The sequence below is a fragment of the Mesoplodon densirostris genome, chromosome 6 (assembly GCF_025265405.1).
Source record: "Mesoplodon densirostris isolate mMesDen1 chromosome 6, mMesDen1 primary haplotype, whole genome shotgun sequence".
NCBI classification, from domain to species: Eukaryota; Metazoa; Chordata; class Mammalia; order Artiodactyla; family Ziphiidae; genus Mesoplodon; species Mesoplodon densirostris.
The window spans coordinates 116,864,112-116,881,667 of record NC_082666.1 but is presented as its reverse complement, the minus strand read 5'-3'; positions in this window follow the sequence as shown (position 1 = coordinate 116,881,667).

Here is a 17,556-nt window from a genome sequence, read left to right as displayed (position 1 = left end):
TATGTTAGATGGTCAGGGAGGACTCGTCACTCCTCTAACTAAATCCCCTCCCAGGAAGTCAATGTGAGGGACCCGGTGTTCACAGCTTGCCACTCTGCTTTACAGATCTAATACTTGGCCGGTAATTGGTACTCACATGTCACAAGGATGTTGGGAGATTAATGAGACAATAAACAGGAAACGATTTCAGATCTTTGGAGACAGGCACTTTATAAATTCCCATCCCTGGGAGGAGACCTTTGTTCTCTTTTTGGCAGTTAACCCATTGGTTCCATTATGGCTTTTATGGTCTTAGATAACTTTCATAGGCCATGCCTGGGGACTTGCATCTTGTTTGTGTCCCCAAAAGTGCTAGTGGAATGCCTGGTGTACAAGTGCAGAACCAATTAAATCAGGGGCACTGGAAATAACCCCCATATGGATAACTTCTTTAGTCTCTTAGCGTTTTCCTTGATGTTGATCCATGTGGAAATAAACTATTGCTCACCCAATCTGGAAATGTTACACATCACTAAAATCTAATCAAGTTTTCAGAAAGTAGCACAAGCTTCTGAATTTCAGAAAGACCTGAATTATTTTAACCCTCTCCTAAATAGAATTGCAAGGTAACTAGTGGGAGGCCTTAGGAATTTCCTTAGTGACACATAGTCATCTCTGCTTTCCCTGATCATGGGTTGCACTATTGGACAATCGTCAGGCCTTCTTACCACATTAAGTATAAGTGTTTTGCCGAACTGTTTAGACATCCTCTCATAAATTTCATCAGTTTGGAAAATTGCATAAATACTAATATGCAATATTTATATTTTTACTGGACTGTAAATGACTTTATGGGGCTACTAAGAGAGAAAATATGATAAATGTAGTAATAAATGATAGCGTTTTATTTTGGAAGGGTTTTTTGTTTGTTTGTTTGTTTGTTTTTTTGGTACACAGGCCTCTCACTGTTGCGGTCTCTCCCGTTGTGGAGCACAGGCTCCATACACGCAGGCTCAGCAGCCATGGCTCACAGGCCCAGCCGCTCTGTGGCATGTGGGATCTTCCCGGACCGGGGCACGAACCCGTATCCCCTGCATCGGCAGGCAGACTCTCAACCACTGCGCCACCAGGGAAGCCCTGGAAGGTTTTTTTTTAGGCACGATTCAGTTTTATTTTAATTGTGGAAGGGAAAATGTCTGTGTGTGTATGAATGGTGTGTCAATGAGCCGTCCACTAGCTATAAGGTGCCTCTATTTTCCTAGTTTCTGATATCAAGATTGCACTTTAAAATAAATAAGCTGCAAAGATATATTGTACAGCAAAGGAAATAGAGCCAATATTTTATAATAACTTTAAATGGAGTATAATCTGTAAAAAATTTGAATCACTGTTTTTTACACCTGGAACTATTATAATGCTGTAAATCAACCATACCTCAATTAAAAATTTTTTTTTTAATTTTAAAAGCTGCACTAAATTTGTACAATAGCCATCTCTTTAGCTTAATTCTATTATAGCGTTCTATATGGGAAATTAAAAAATCAAAAGGTAAATACAATTCTTAGATAATTAAGAAAAACTGCAAATTCTTCTAAATGTCTTTAAGTTTGTGAGAATTAGCTAGAAGTATTCATCAAGATTAGTCCTTTTCAATTTTTTTTTTCTTGTGGTACGCAGGTCCCTCACTGCTGTGGCCTCTCCCGTTGCGGAGCACAGGCTCTGGACGTGCAGGCCCGGTGGCCATGGCTCACGGGCCCAGCCGCTCGACAGCATGTGGGATCTTCCCGGACCGGGGCACAAACCCGTGTCCCCCGCATCGGCCGGCGGACTCTCAACCACTGCGCCAGCAGGGAAGCCCCCTTTTCAATTTTAATTTAGCCACATCAGTTGTGCTATTTTGGACGACTATGCTCACTCATGTGGCATCATAGACTTCAAAAGTTAGAAAGAACTTACACCTCGTTCAGTAACATTAAACTTTTATGTTTGCAGGGCACATAATTTGAATTAAATTCTCCAGGGTGTAGATGAATAAAGCAGGTAATGAAGGGTTGCCCTGGTTGAAGAACAGGTGCAGAGTCCTGGCCTCATCTTGCTTCCCTTCCTCAAAATGGTGATGGGTGGATCAAGGAGCAGTGTCGCTATCAAACTCTTAGAGGAAAACATAGGCAGAACACTCTATGACATAAATCACAGCAAGATCCTTTTGACCCACCTCCTAGAGAAATGGAAATTAAAAATAAACAAATGGGACCTAATGAAACTTAAAAACTTTTGCACAACAAAGGAAGCCATAAACAAGATGAAAAGACCACCCTCAGAATGGGAGAAAATATTTGTAAATGATGTGACTGACAAAGGACTACAAGCAGCTCATGCAGCTCAATATCAAAAAAACAAACAACCCAATCCAAAAATGGTCAGAAAACCTAAATAGACATTTCTCCAAAGAAGATACACAGATTGCTGACAAACACATGAAAGGATGCTCAACATCACTAATCATTAGAGAAATGCAAATCAAAACTACAATGAAGTATCACCTCACACCAGTCAGCATGGCCATCATCAAAAAATCTACAAACAATAAATGCTGGAGAGGGTGTGGAGAAAAGGGAACCCTCTTCTGCTGTTGGTGGGAATGTAAATTGATACAGCCACTATGGAGAACAGTATGGAGGTTCCTTAAAAATCTAAAAATAGAACTACCATACGACCCAGCAATCCCACTACTGGACATATACCCTGAGAAATCCATAATTCAAAAAGAGTCATGTACCACAATGTTCACTGCAGCTCTATTTACAATAGCCAGGACATGGAATCAACCTAAGTGTCCATCAACAGATGAATGGATAAAGCAGATGTGGTGCATATAAACAATGGAATATTACTCAGCCCTAAAAAGAAATGAAACTGAGTTATTTGTAGAGAGGTGGATGGACCTAAAGTCTGTCATACAGAGTGAAGTAAGTCAGAAAGAGAAAAACAAATACCATATGCTAACACATATATGTGGAATCTAAAAAAAAACCAAAATGGTTCTGAAGAACCTAGGGGCAGGACAGGAATAAAGATGCAGATGTAGAGAATGAACTTGAGGACATGGAGAGGGGGAAGGATAAGCTGGGATGAAGTGAGAGAGTGGCATGGACATATATACACTACCAAATGTAAAATAGATAGCTAGTGGGAAGCAGCCACATAGCCTAGGGAGATCAGCTCAGTGCTTTGTGACCACCTAGGGGGGTGGGAATAGGGAGGGTGGGAGGGAGACACAAGAGGGAGGAGATATGGGGATATATGTATATGTATAGCTGATTCATTTTGTCATAAAGCAGAAACTAACACACCATTGTAAAGCAATTATACTTCAATAAAGATGTTGAAAAAAAAAGTGCATCCCTCTGTTTATAGCAGCACTATTTACAACAGCCAAGACATGGAAACAACCTAAATCTCCATTGACAGATGAATGGATAAAGAAGCTGTGGTACAGATATACAATGGAATATTACTCAGTCATAAAAAAGAATGAAATAATGCCATTTGCAGCTACATGGGTGGACCTAGAGATTTTCATCCTAAGCAAAGCAAGTCAGAAAGAAAAAGACAAATACCATAAGATATCACTTATATGTGGAATCTAAACTATGACACAAATGAACTTACCTTTGAAACAGAAACAGACTCACAGACATAGAGAACAGACTTATGGTTGCCAAGGGTGGGGAGGTAGTAGAGGGAAGGATTGGGGGTTTGGGACTAGTGGATGCAAACTATTGTATATAGGATGGATAAACAACAAGGTCCTACTGTATAGCACAGGGAACTATATTCAATATCCTGTGATAAACCATAATGGAAAAGAATATGAAAATGAATACCTATATATAACTGAATCACTTTGTGGTATACCAGAAACTAACACAACATTGTAAATCAACTATGCTTCAATTTTAAAAGACATTGAAACCACTCTTCCTGCTCTTGCACTCTGAATGAGTTTTGGCATCTTTATGCAATTTCTGAATGCAATGTCCCAGTAAGCCCATTTGCACATTTGCCATAAAAAAATTGTGTTTTTTCATACAACTGGCTCAATGAACAAGGATGAGAAATTGAGTTATTTATTCGATGACTCAGGCCTCTGTACCTTGAGGCAGTGGAAAAAAAGAAATCTAATAGATTAAATGAGACTGCTGTGTGTCTCTCTGTGTCTCTGCTGGGAGCAATGTACATGGGATAATTAAGTCCCTGGAAGAGGAAAACTGGCCATGAAATAAAAAATACAAATTTATCATTTATAGCAAATGGCCAGGTGTTTTGCTCACCAAAATGTTTTGTGCTAACAAATGTATTTTTCTGGTCTAGAAATTTCTAGTCATGAATGTTCACACCCCCCTTGGCATTACTCAGCCCTGTGATTAATTTGTGATGCACATCTATCACTTGACACCATTGCAATATGTATTTTTCCTCGTGAACCCTATGTAGTAGGGGATTTGTGAAATACCATAACATGTTGGAAGGTAAAGGAGTTCCCATCACTGGGGAGGGTGCTGTCAAAAATATATGCTTTGGGAATTTGGTTGATAGATAACAAACATGCAAGCCCTGTCACTTCTGTTAGAGAAGTATCAAATATATGGGGAAGGGGACCATCCATTTTCCCTCTCTGCCTCTGCCAAAGGCATTAGCATGTACACAAGGATATTTGACCAATATTTATTAACTATCAATAATCGGATGGCTAAGCTTCTGTCTGTGTGATTATTTAGCAAGGAAGGACAGGATGTAGAAACCCCAAAGCAATGTGCCCCATTACACCAGTATATCTCATACTCATATCTTAGGACAGTTCAGAGAAGATTGCCTGACTCCCTCTTGCATTTAGTTTTTGTTGTTGTTGTTGTTGTTTGTTTTTTGTTTTGCGGTACGCGGGCCTCTCACTGTTGTGGCCTCTCCCGTTGCGGAGCACAGGCTCCGGACGCGCAGGCTCAGCGGCCATGGCTCACGGGCCCAGCCGCTCCGTGGCATGTGGGATCCTCCCGGACCGGGGTACGAACCTGCGTCCCCTGCATCGGCAGGTGGACTCTCAACCATTGCGCCACCAGGGAAGCCCCGCATTTAGTTTTGACATAGCCGTTCTCATTAACAATTTTTCCCTAACTTTCCAGTCTTTACTGTTTAAAAAAATGGTTTACAAAACTAATTAAACACAAATCCTTCTTTAAAAAAAAAGGAGCAGTGTCAGAGGTCCTTAGCGAGCGTTACTTTATCACAGGAGCTTCACCTCAGCCTCCCTCAAGGATCTGGTCCATTGCACTGCTATGCTCTGGCCGACAGCTCATTTTGTTTTTTTGGTTTTTTTTTTTGCAGTACGCGGGCCTCTCACTGCTGTGGCCTCTCCTGTCACGGAGCACAGGCTCCAGACGTGCAAGCCCAGTGGCCATGACTCGCAGGCCCAGCCGCTCCGCGGCATGTGGGATCCTCCCAGACCGGGGTATGAACCCGTGTCCCCCGCATCGGCAGGCAGACTCCCAACCACTACGCCACCAGGGAAGCCCCGAGAGCTCATTTTGATTGGCTAATTATTCTTATAAAAAAGAAAAAAGACATTTTTATTGAGTGAGAATATAGCTTCCTGTAGCCACATAGTTAAATAACCAACCTCTTAATGATCTTGCATTCAACAAATTATTGTGTGTTGTGGTTAATTAAAAAGCCTGAACATCAAAGTACCTGTGGTTTGGGCCATGTTTTATCCAAAGCATGGATCACTCCATGCATACAGATAAAATCAGAGATAAGACATCACGCTTTTCATGCATCAGATCTGAACTGCAGTACTGACAGAAAGTCACGCCTCACCCCTGTCTATACTCTAGGTGCTAACCAGATCACTGCTTATTCCAGATTCAGTAATAAGATGAAGCCAGTGCTTGGTTTAACAAGGGACAAAGTGGGACACATTGGTGGAGTGTTTAAAGTTGTATTAGGATTTACTGCTGTTTATAGGAGTTTTTAATATGGTTATTGTTTTGTTGTTGTTGTTGTTAAATTCTTCAGTCACCCTAAAGTCTCTCTTCCAAGCTAGACCCTCTTCTAGGTCTTTTTTTCTTAGAATAGACCCTGAAGACACATCATACCCCTGGGAACCAAGGTTGCCAGCTGAGATCACTGGCAGCCCTGGAGAGAGCAGGGAGCCATACCCACCATGGGAAAAGCTTCTCTAAAGATCCCTCTCCCCTCCAGGGACAGCACAGAACAGAGCAACTTTTATACAATGACTCTCATGATGGGGTCCTATGCACATATTTGACCAATGTTCCTAAGAGACATCTTATCTCTGCAGAATCCCACTAGCTGTGACATCAAGTAGTATTGTAGCTGGACACTGGGCCTCACATAAGCACTGAGCACAACACAGACACCGGACCCAGCAATGACATTGAATCAAAGCAATGAGAATGAACATCCTTCCTTGTTCTTGAGTGTAGGGGAAAGCATTCAATACCTCACCATTAAGTATGATATTAGCTGCAGGTTTTCTTGTAGACACTCTTTATTAGATTAAGATGCCCTTTATAAGGCTAGGTTTGCTGAGAGTTCCTTTTTTTTTTTTTAATCTTGAATGGAGTTGAATATTGCTGAATAGTTTTCTGTATCTAGTGAACTGATCATGTTTTCTTTTTCTTACTTATTCCATTTATATGGTAAGTTATATTGATTTTTTTTTTCAAATGTAGAACTATTTTTGCATTCCTGGGATGAATCGCACTTGGTCATGGTGTCCTTATCCTTTTAATATTTTGCTGAACTTGCTTTTATTTTGTAGAGGATTTTTGCCTCTATGTTCATGAGGGATATTGGTCTGTAGTTTTCTGTTCTGTCTTTGGCATTAGGGTAATTCTGGGTTCATAAAAATTTTTAAATAATTTACTACCGTTTTGTTTTCTGGAACACATTGTGTAGAATTGGTATTTTTTTGACTTTATATGTTTGGTGGAATTTGTTACCGAACCAGGTTACGTGCAGCAAGTCAAACGCTGAAAGACCGAGGTTTGCATCAGAGAAAGGGATTTTTCACAGGGCAGCCCAGTGAGGAAGTGGGAGAACAAGCCTCAAGTCCAGTCTCATAAGGGCTCAGGCTCAGGCTATTTATGGGATAAGGAAGCAGGGTGGTCTGAGGTGTGGGGGAAGATGATTGGAGGCAAGAAAAAGGTGAAGTAAATGGCATTCTGCACAGGCATATCTGCATTGCATGCTTCTTCCTGGGATGCATGTTCAAAAAATGGTGCATTAGCATGATCTGAGGGTGGAGTTTTCAGCCTCTGACATCTAAGGTCATTCATCAGACACTTATGGGGGCCTAGTTGAATGGTCGGTGGTCTTAACCAGTTTGATCTGGGTAAGACTAGGTCCATGCTCCTGAAAACAATTTAAGCAGCTGTTACTATAGCTACTCATAAATCAGAGGTGTTATCTATAGGGGGTAGTTAAAGGAGTCTTGCGATACCTTGTCTAAGCTATGTGGAGCTTGGAGGGTATGCAACTTGCAAGAACAATTAATGCGTGCTTGATTGGTGAAGGCAAGTTACAGGATATTATTTATTAAGCCAGTTATGTTTTAAGAGATCTAACTGATGACTGCCCTCAGTTTCAGATTCACTGGTGAATTCATTTGGGTCTGAAGTGTTTTCTGAGAAGGTTTTTAACTGCAAATTCAATTTCTTAAAAGTTGATATGGGACTGTTCAGGTTATCTATTTCTTCCTGAGTGTGTTTTGGTAGTCTATGTCTTTCAGGAAATTGATTTATTTCTTGTAAGTTGTAGAATTTATGGATGTGGTATGGTTCACAGTATTCCCTTATTATCCTTTTTATGGCTGTGAAATCCGTATTGATGTCCCCTCTTTCATTTCTCATATTGGTAATTGTGTCTTCTCTCTTTTTTTTTTCTTTTTCAGCCTGGCTACAGTTTCATTGATTTTATTCATCTTAAAACAAAACAAAACAATTTTGGGTTAGTTGATTCTCTCTATTGTTTTTCTGTTTTTAATTTATTTTTTTCTATTTTAGTCATTATCATTTCCTTATTTCTGCTTTAGGTTATAATTGCTCTTCTTTTTCTAATTTCTTAGGTGAGTGATTTTAGATCTTTCTTTTTTCTAATACATACATTTAATCCTCTAAAATTCTCTCTGATCATGGATTTACCAGTGTCCCACAATTTTGGTGTGTTGTATTTTAATATTCACATATTTCAAAATGGTTTTACATTTCCCTTTATACTTCCTATTTGACCCATGCACTGTATAGAAGTGTATTGTTTAATTTCAAGTATTAGGGTTTTTTTCCAGATACATTTATTATTGGTTTTATTTTAATTCTGGTACTGTCCCGTACCATATTTTGTATGCTTTCTATTTTTTTACATTTGTTAAACTTTGTTGTATGGCCCAAATATGGCCTATCTTGCCCTTGAGAAAAATGTGTATTTTTCTTTTGTTAAGTGGAGTGTTCTATAAATAGTAATGAAACAAGTTATTTGACAATATTGTTCAGGCCATCTATACCCTTATTGATTTCTGACTCCTTGTTCTATGAGTTACTAAGAGAGGAGTGAGTGCTGGAATCTCCAAATATAATTGTGGATTTATTTTTTCTTTTAGATTTGTCAGTTTGAAACTCTTTTGCAAGGTACATATACATTTAGTATTTTATCTTCTTGGAGAATTGACTCCTTTAGCATTATGCACTGTCCCTTTTTATCTCTGATAATATTCCTTGTTCTAAAATATATTTTGTCTGAAATTAATGTAGCTACTCCAGTTTTCTTTGGTCTGTGTTTGCATTGTACATCCTTTTCCATCCCATTAGTTAACCTATGTCATTATAGTCAAAGTAGTTCTTGAAGATGGCATATAGTAGATTTTATACAATCTGACAATCTCAGTATTGTAAATCTGACCTTCAGGTGCTCCATGTTCAGAGTAGTAATTGGTATGTTATGAATAAATCATTTAATCTTGCTAAATGTTTTCTATTTGTTCCATTTGTTCTTTGGTGTGTTTTTTTTCCTGCTTTTTCTATTTTCTCAGGGTTTAATTGAACATTTTAAATTATTTCATTGTATATTTTATTGACTTATTATGCATAACTCTTTAAAAAAAACTGTGGTTCTTTTAAGCTATAGTGAATCAATACTTTTCCTACTCTGCTTCTGCCTTTTCTCTATTAAATTTTTTCCCCAGTTCCCTTGGACAGAGCACTTCTAATCACTTCTGGTTTGGCCCTGCCTCATTCAAATTTATTTTTCCTCAAATTCCTGAAATTTTAATATCCCTCTGTTTATCCTTTAACAGTTCTGGGGTCAGAAGCAGGACCCAAAGGGGACCCTCAGTAGCCTCCAGGAGCATCGAGTAACCAGGCAAATGTACCCGCTAACCCCACTGAGCTCACTACGTTCTCGCTGCATCTGAAGGCTGCAGGTAAGGCCCTATGGGATCTGAGCTCTACGGTTTTTGCATTGAAAAGATCTCTCCAATTTTTTTTTTTAACATCTTTATTGGAGTATAATTGCTTTACAAGGGTGTGTTAGTTTCTGCTTTATAACAAAGTGAATCAGTTATACATATACATATGTTCCCATATCCTCTCCCTTTTGCGTCTCCCTCCCTCCCACCCTCCCTATCCCACCCCTCCAGGTGGTCACAAAGCACCGAGCTGATCTCCCTGTGCTATGCGGCTGCTTCCCACTAGCTATCTACCTTACGTTTGAGATCTCTCCAAATTTATTTGAGCATTTCTTTCTCTAGACTGGGTTCAGAGTCAGCTGACTTTTAAAAAAAAAAAAAAGACTCAGTCCAGGGTCGGACTGGGTCTGAGTTAGAAACTGGACTGTGTCTGACTTAAGCTGGACTGGGTCCAGTGCAAGGCCTCAGGTAATAAGGGAAAATGAAAAGAAAATAAAAGAAAAATGAACTCTTCTGAGTCCAAACAATCTGGGACTCCTCATCCATCCAGGACCCTAGCTAACAATAAGGATCAACAACTTGTGTTTTTCTGAACCAGTGGGTTAACCTTACCAAAGATAATCTTGAATTACAGTGGCCACAGAGGGGTACTTTCAACCTACATAAGCTTATCCATTTATGAGGTGTTCAAGAGAAAAAAGGGTCCCAAATTTCCCCCAAACAATGGTATGCATCTTTCATTGGAATGCAGAAACTTTTAAGAAACGAAATAAATTAAAAATTCCCGGGCTTCCCTGGTGGCGCAGTGGTTGAGAGTCCGTCTGCCGATTCAGGGGACACGAGTTCGTGCCCCGGTCCGGGAAGATCCCACATGCCGCGGAGCGGCTGGGCCCGTGAGCCATGGCCGCTGAGCATGCGCGTCTGGAGCCTGTGCTCCGCAATGGGAGAGGCCACAACAGTGAGAGGCCCGCGTACCGCAAAAAAAAATTCCCTCTTTAAAAGATTCTTTATAAAAGACAAATGAAAAGCTTAAGCAACAGCCTGACAGTGAATCTAAAAAGAGACGTATACTAACTTGACTCTGACTGTTTCAACTGCTCCTGCCCTTTACCATCCTCTCCCTAAATATCCTTAACCTACTAATTCCCTTATTCAATTACCTTTTCACTATGAAGATGAGCTAGAGGTTAAACAAATGTCTTTTAAAGTGAGGCTCTCCGCTGAGCCTGGAATACCAAATGTAACTCTTTTCTTCCTGGTCAAAGGCTGAACTTAGGGTCATCATCAAAGATTTTCCAAACCTTAAAGACACTTCCCCAAAATTTTATGAAGAATTTAGAATTGTTATTGGAGCTTATGATCTGGGGCTCCCAGATCTCTTCCAATTTATTCATATGACATTAGGACCAGGCAACACCTGAAAATGGATGGCTAAAGCCAAATGGGAAGATCCTGAGAGTGATATTAAAGACACACATACTAATTACTCTGCAGGGTGGGCCCAAAATGTGCTGAAAAAATAGCCCAGGACCTACTTGGAAGTATTGGTAAGGTACTTCCTCAAAAAACTGACTGGTCTATTATTCAACCTTGCAAGCAAAAAAAGGATGAACCAGTCTCAGACTATGAGACAAAACTGGAAGCCCTTTTCGTGAAACATTCTGGGTGTTCTTCATCAAATGCCGACACACAATACACCCTGATTTCCTTATTCATTAGCAGGCTCCGGCATTAATTAAGTAGCCTAAAAAAAGAGATACAAGCTGGGCAAAGCCAGTAAACTTGTGGCCCTGTAGTTACAACAGCTCCAAGGGCTGAAAGGAACTCCACATAGACATTTCCAGCCAGAACCTAGAGGTCCTCCACTCAGGAATACAGTGCCCTGAAGTGTCTGCCTTGACTATAAACAACCAAGGTCCTAGAAAAAGCAATGACCCCTGCTGAACCCACCATTTAATAGACCTCCACTTATTAATTCAGACTGTTTTACCATCAGGGGAAATCTTAAAAACTTTGATTACTGAAATACTAAATAAGCATAGATGGGGTTCTGAGGGACCCTCTGGTAACCTGCTCCCCATGATTCCTTTAAATGAGCAAGGGGGAAACTAAGATAAAAATTAATGGAGTGTCCTGGATGGTACTGGTGGATACCAGAGCCACTTTATCTACCTTAAACTCCACTTTCATAAACTAGCAAATCCATGGAGTAAAGAGAATATTTTCAAAGTCGGGGTTTCTGACCAAATTCAAAGGATACCTGTACCTAAACCAGTCCAGATGACACTAGGGTCATTTTTGGAAAACAACACTTTACTTCTGTGTGACATGACACCAGCAAACTCTTAGGACAAGATTTGTTTTCTTTTTTTAAATTTTTACTTTATATTGGAGTATAGTTGATTTACAATGTTGTGTTACTTTCAGGTGTACAGCAAAGTGATTCAGTTATATATATAATATATATATATATATTCTTTTTCAGATTCTTTTCCCATATAGGTTATTATAAAATATTGAGTATAGTTCCCTGTGCTATACAGTAGGTCCTTGTTGATTATCTATTTTATATATAGTAGTGTGTATATGTTAATCCCAGCCTCCTAAATTATCCCTCCCCCCACGTTTCCCCTTTGGTAACCATAAATTTGTTTTCTAAGTCTGTGAATCTGTTTCTGTTTTGTAAATAAGTTCATTTGTATCATTTTTTTAGATTTCACATGTAAGTGATATCATACGATATTTGTCTTTGTCTGACTTACTCAAGATTTGCTTTCTAAATTAAGGAGTCATATAAGATTTAACTGAGAAGGAGAAATGATCTTAGAATTTCCTGACTATCCTGTACCTGAGCTGTTCTTCTCTCTAAAATCAGGAATTAATGTAACTGAGACTCTAAAGTATGAAATCCTCAGTCTCTCAGAAGTGCCTGAATGCCTGTGAGCTTCTTCCTCAACCCACACAGGCAAAATTAAGAGTGCAGAACCCATAAAATCTAAACAGATCATTACAAGCCCCTGCCTAAATTTCCTCAGTGTTCACTAAAACCAGAAGCTATCCTAGGGCTCTCACAAATTGTAGAAGACATAATTAAGCAAGGACTTAAAATTCCATGCACTAGTCCCTGTAACACGCTGACCTTATCATTAAAAAACCAAATTGGCAAGGTTGGACATTTGTCTACGATCTGCCTGCAATTAATAAAGTTGTGGTACCAAGGTACCCTGTAGTTCCAAACCCTAATACCTTGTTATCTAATGTACCTACAGACTTAAAATGGTTCACAATGGTGGATATTAGCTCTGCTTTCTTTTTCTCTTTTTGAATTTTATTTTATTTATTTTTTATACAGCAGGTTCTTATTAGTTATCTATTTTATACATATTAGTATATATATGTCAATCCCGATCTCCCAATCCATCACACCACACCACACCCCCACCACTTTCCGCCCTTGGTGTCCATACGTTTGTTCTCTACATCTGTGTCTAACTCTGCTTTCTTTAGTATCCCAGTTGACAAAGAGAATCAATATTTATTCACCTTCATTTGGAAAACCCAACAATATACCCGGGCTGTAATAATACAAGGGTTCATCAAAACCCCATCCTGTTTTTCATAGACTTTATATCAAGACTTGGCAACATCACAATTTTTAAAATAATTTTTGACTATATGTTTTTATGTTAATTTCTTAGTTGTTCTAAGGGTTTCCATATACACTTTCCATATTGCATTAACTTATGATAGTCTATTTCAGATTTATACTAAATTAATTCTAAATATAGATATTTTACTCTTATATAGCTCTTACTGCTATGCATATTATGTCTATATATGTTATGATCTAGGAACATATTTTATAATTATTGCTTATAATTTTATGTAATTTAATGAAGCTGAGAGAAGAAAAGAGAGCAAGTATATATTTCTAGAGTTTGTTATATTAGCCTTCTTATTTACCATTTCTGGTTCTCTTCATTTCTTCCTATGTATGTGAGCAGCTCTCCTAGTATTATTTTCTTACTCCAATGTAGCTTTGTTCTCAACTTCCTCCTTTTTACTGTTATTGTCAAGTATATTACAGTTTATGTGTTATAGGCCCAATAATACTAGATAATAATACTAGATAGATAGCTAGATATAAGTTTACATAACCTTTTTGGAAATTCCCTGGTGCTACAATGGTTAGCACTCGGAGCTTTCACGGCTGGGGGCCAGGTTTGATCCCTGGTCAGGGAACTAATATCCCACAAGTTGTGCAGCATGTCCCTCCCCATAGAAAAATAGATATATGACATAAACTTTTAAAATCAGTTAAGAAAAGAAAGAAAAAGAAATATGCAATAGTATTGCCTTTTATAATTACATACATAATTATCTCTACCAATGCTCTTTGTGTTTTTTTTCCCCTGTGGATTCAAATTACTGTCTGGTTTCTCCTGCTGTCAGCCTGAAGAATTTTCTTTAGTGTTTTGTATAAAACAGATTGGTTAGTAACAAGTTCCTTTGGGTTTTGTTTATCAGGGAATGACTTTTTTTCCCTTTAATTTTTGAAAAATAATTTTATGTGATATAAGATTCTTGGATGGAGGACTTCCGGGTAAGATGGCGGAAGAGTAAGATGCGGAGATCACCTTCCTCCCCACAGATACACCAGAAATACAGCTACACGTGGAACAACTCCTACAGAACACCTACTGAACGCTGGCAGAAGACCCCAGACCTCCCAAAAGGCAAGAAACTCCCCACATACCTGGGTAGGGCAAAGCAGAGAGATTCCCGCACAGAGGAGCGGTGCCGAGCGGCACTCACCAGCCCGAGAGGCTTGTCTGCTCCCCCGCCGAGGCGGGCGGCGCTGGAGCTGAGGCTCGGGCTTCGGTCAGAGCGCAGGGAGAGGACTGGGGCTGGCGGCGAGAACTCAGCCTGAAGGGGGCTGATGTGCCACAGCTAGCCGGGAGGGAGTCTGGGAAAACTCTGGAGCTGCCGAAGAGGCAGGAGACTTTTTCTTCCCTCTTGGTTTCCTGGTGCGCGAGGAGAGGGGATTAAGAGCGCCGCGTAAAGGAGCTCCAGAGACGGGCGCGAGTCGCGGCTGAAAGCGCGGAGCCCAGAGACGGGCGTGGGACGCTGGGGCTGCTGCTGCCGCCGCCAAGAAGCCTGTGTGCGAGCGCAGGTCACTGTCCACACCGCCCTTCCGGGAGCCTGTGCAGCCTGCCACTGCCGGAGTCCCGGGATCCAGGGGCGGCTTCCCTGGGAGAACGCACGGCGCGCCTCGGGCTGGTGCAACGTCACGCCGACCTCTGCCGCTGCAGGCTCGCCCCGCACTCCGTGCCCCTCCCTCCCGCCCGGCCTGAGTGAGCCAGAGTCCCCGAAGAGGCTGCTCCTTTAACCCTGTCCTGTCTGAGCGAAGAACAGACGCCCTCCGGCGACCTACACGCAGAGGCAGGGCCAAATCCAAAGCTGAGACCCAGGAGCTGTGAGAACAAAGAAGAGAAAGGGAAACCTCTCCCAGCAGCCTCAGAAGCAGCGGATTAAAGCTCCACAATCAACTTCATGTACCCTGCATCTGTGGAATACATGAATAGACAACAAATCATCCCAAATTGAGTAGCCAGGAGTCAGTGCTGTGTCTCTGAGGTGGGAGAGCGAACTTCAGGACACTGGTCCACAGGAGACCTCCCAGCTCCACATAATAACAAACGGCGAAAATCTTCCAGAGATCTCCATCTCAACACCAGCACCCAGCTTCACTCAACGACCAGCAAGCTACAGTGCTGGACACCCTTTGCCAAACAACTAGCAAGACAGGAACACAACGCCACCCATTAGCAGAGAGGCTGCCTCAAATCATAAAAAGTCCGCAAACACCCCAAAACACACAACCAGACGTGGACCTGCCCACCAGAAAGACAAGATCCAGCCTCATCCACCAGAACACAGGCAGTAGTCCCCTCCACCAAGAAGCCTACACAACCCACTAAACCAACATTAGCCACTGGGGACAGACACCAAAAACAACGGGAACTACGAACCTGCAGCCTGCAAAAAGGAGACCCCAAACAAAGTAACATAAGCAAAATGAGAAGACAGAAAAACACACAGCAGGAGAAGGAGCAAGATAAAAACCCACCAGACCTAACAAATGAAGAGGTAATAGGCACTCTATCTGAAAAAGAATTCAGAATAATGATGGTAAAGATGATCCAAAATCTTGGAAATAGAATAGACAAAATGCAAGAAACAGTTAACAAGGACCTAGAAGAACTAAAGACGAATCAAGCATCGATTAAAAACACAATAAATGAAATAAAAAATACTCTAGATGGGATCAATAGCAGAATAACTGAGGCAGAAGAACGGATAAATGAGGTGGAAGATAAAATAGTGGAAATAACTGCTGCACAGCAAAATAAAGAAAAAAGAATGAAAAGAACAGAGGACAGTCTCAGAGACCTCTGGGACAACATTAAACGCACCAACATTCGAATTATAGGGGTTCCAGAAGAAGAAGAGAAAAAGAAAGGGACTGAGAAAATATTTGAAGAGATTATAGTTGAAAACTTCCCTAATATGGGAAAGGAAATAGTTAATCAAGTCCAGGAGGCACAGAGAGTCCCATACAGAATAAATCCAAGGAGGAATACGCCGACACATATTAATCAAACTGTCAAAAATTAAACACAAAGAAATCATATTAAAAGCAGCAAGGCAAAAACAACAAATAACACACAAGGGAATCCCCATCAGGATAACAGCTGATCTCTCAGCAGAAACTCTACAAGCCAGAAAGGAGTGGCAGGACATAATTAAAGTGATGAAGGAGAAAAACCTGCAACCAAGATTACTCTACCCAGCAAGGATCTCATTCAGATTTGATGGAGAAATTAAAACGTTTACAGACAAGCAAAAGCTGAGAGAGTTCAGCACCACCAAACCAGCTTTACAACAAATGCTAAAGGAACTTCTCTAGGCAAGAAACACAACAGAAGGAAAAGAACTACAATAACGAACCCAAAACAATTAAGAAAATGGGAATAGGAACATACATATCAATAATTACCTTAAATGTAAATGGACTAAATGCTCCCACCAAAAGACACAGACTGGCTGAATGGATACAAAAACAAGACCCATATATATGCTGTCTACAAGAGACCCACTTCAGACCTAGAGACACATACAGACTGAAAGTAAGGGGATGGAAAAAGATATTCCATGCAAATGGAAACCAAAAGAAAGCTGGAGTAGCAATTCTCATATCAGACAAAATAGACTTTAAAATAAAGACTACTAGAAGAGACAAAGAAGGACACTACATAATGATCAAGGGATCAATCCAAGAAGAAGATATAACAATTGTAAATATTTATGCACCAAACATAGGAGCACCTCAATACATAAGGGAAATATTAACAGCCATAAAAGGAGAAATCGACAGTAACACAATCATAGTAGGGGACTTTAACACCCCACTTTCACCAATGGACAGGTCATCCAAAATGAAAATAAATAAGGAAACACAAGCTTTAAATGATACATTAAACAAGATGGATTTAATTGATATTTATAGGACATTCCATCCAAAAACAACAGAATACACATTTTTCTCAAGTGCTCATGGAACATTCTCCAGGATAGATCATATCTTGGGTCACAAATCAAGCCTTGGTAAATTTAAGAAAATTGAAATTGTATCAAGTATCTTTTCCGACCACAATGCTATGAGACTAGATATCAATTACAGGAAAAGAGCTGTAAAACATACAAACACATGGAGGCTAAACAATACACTACTTATTAACGAAGTGATCACTGAAGAAATCAAAGAGGAAATTAAAAAATACCTAGAAACAAATGACAATGGAGACACGACGACCCAAAACCTATGGGATGCAGCAAAAGCAGTTCTAAGAGGGAAGTTTATGGCAATACAATCCCACCTTAAGAAACAGGAAATATCTCGAATAAACAACCTAACCTTGCACCTAAAGCAATTAGAGAAAGAAGAACAAAAACATCCCAAAGTTAGCAGAAGGAAAGAAATCATAAAAATCAGATCAGAAATAAATGAAAAAGAAATGAAGGAAACGATAGCA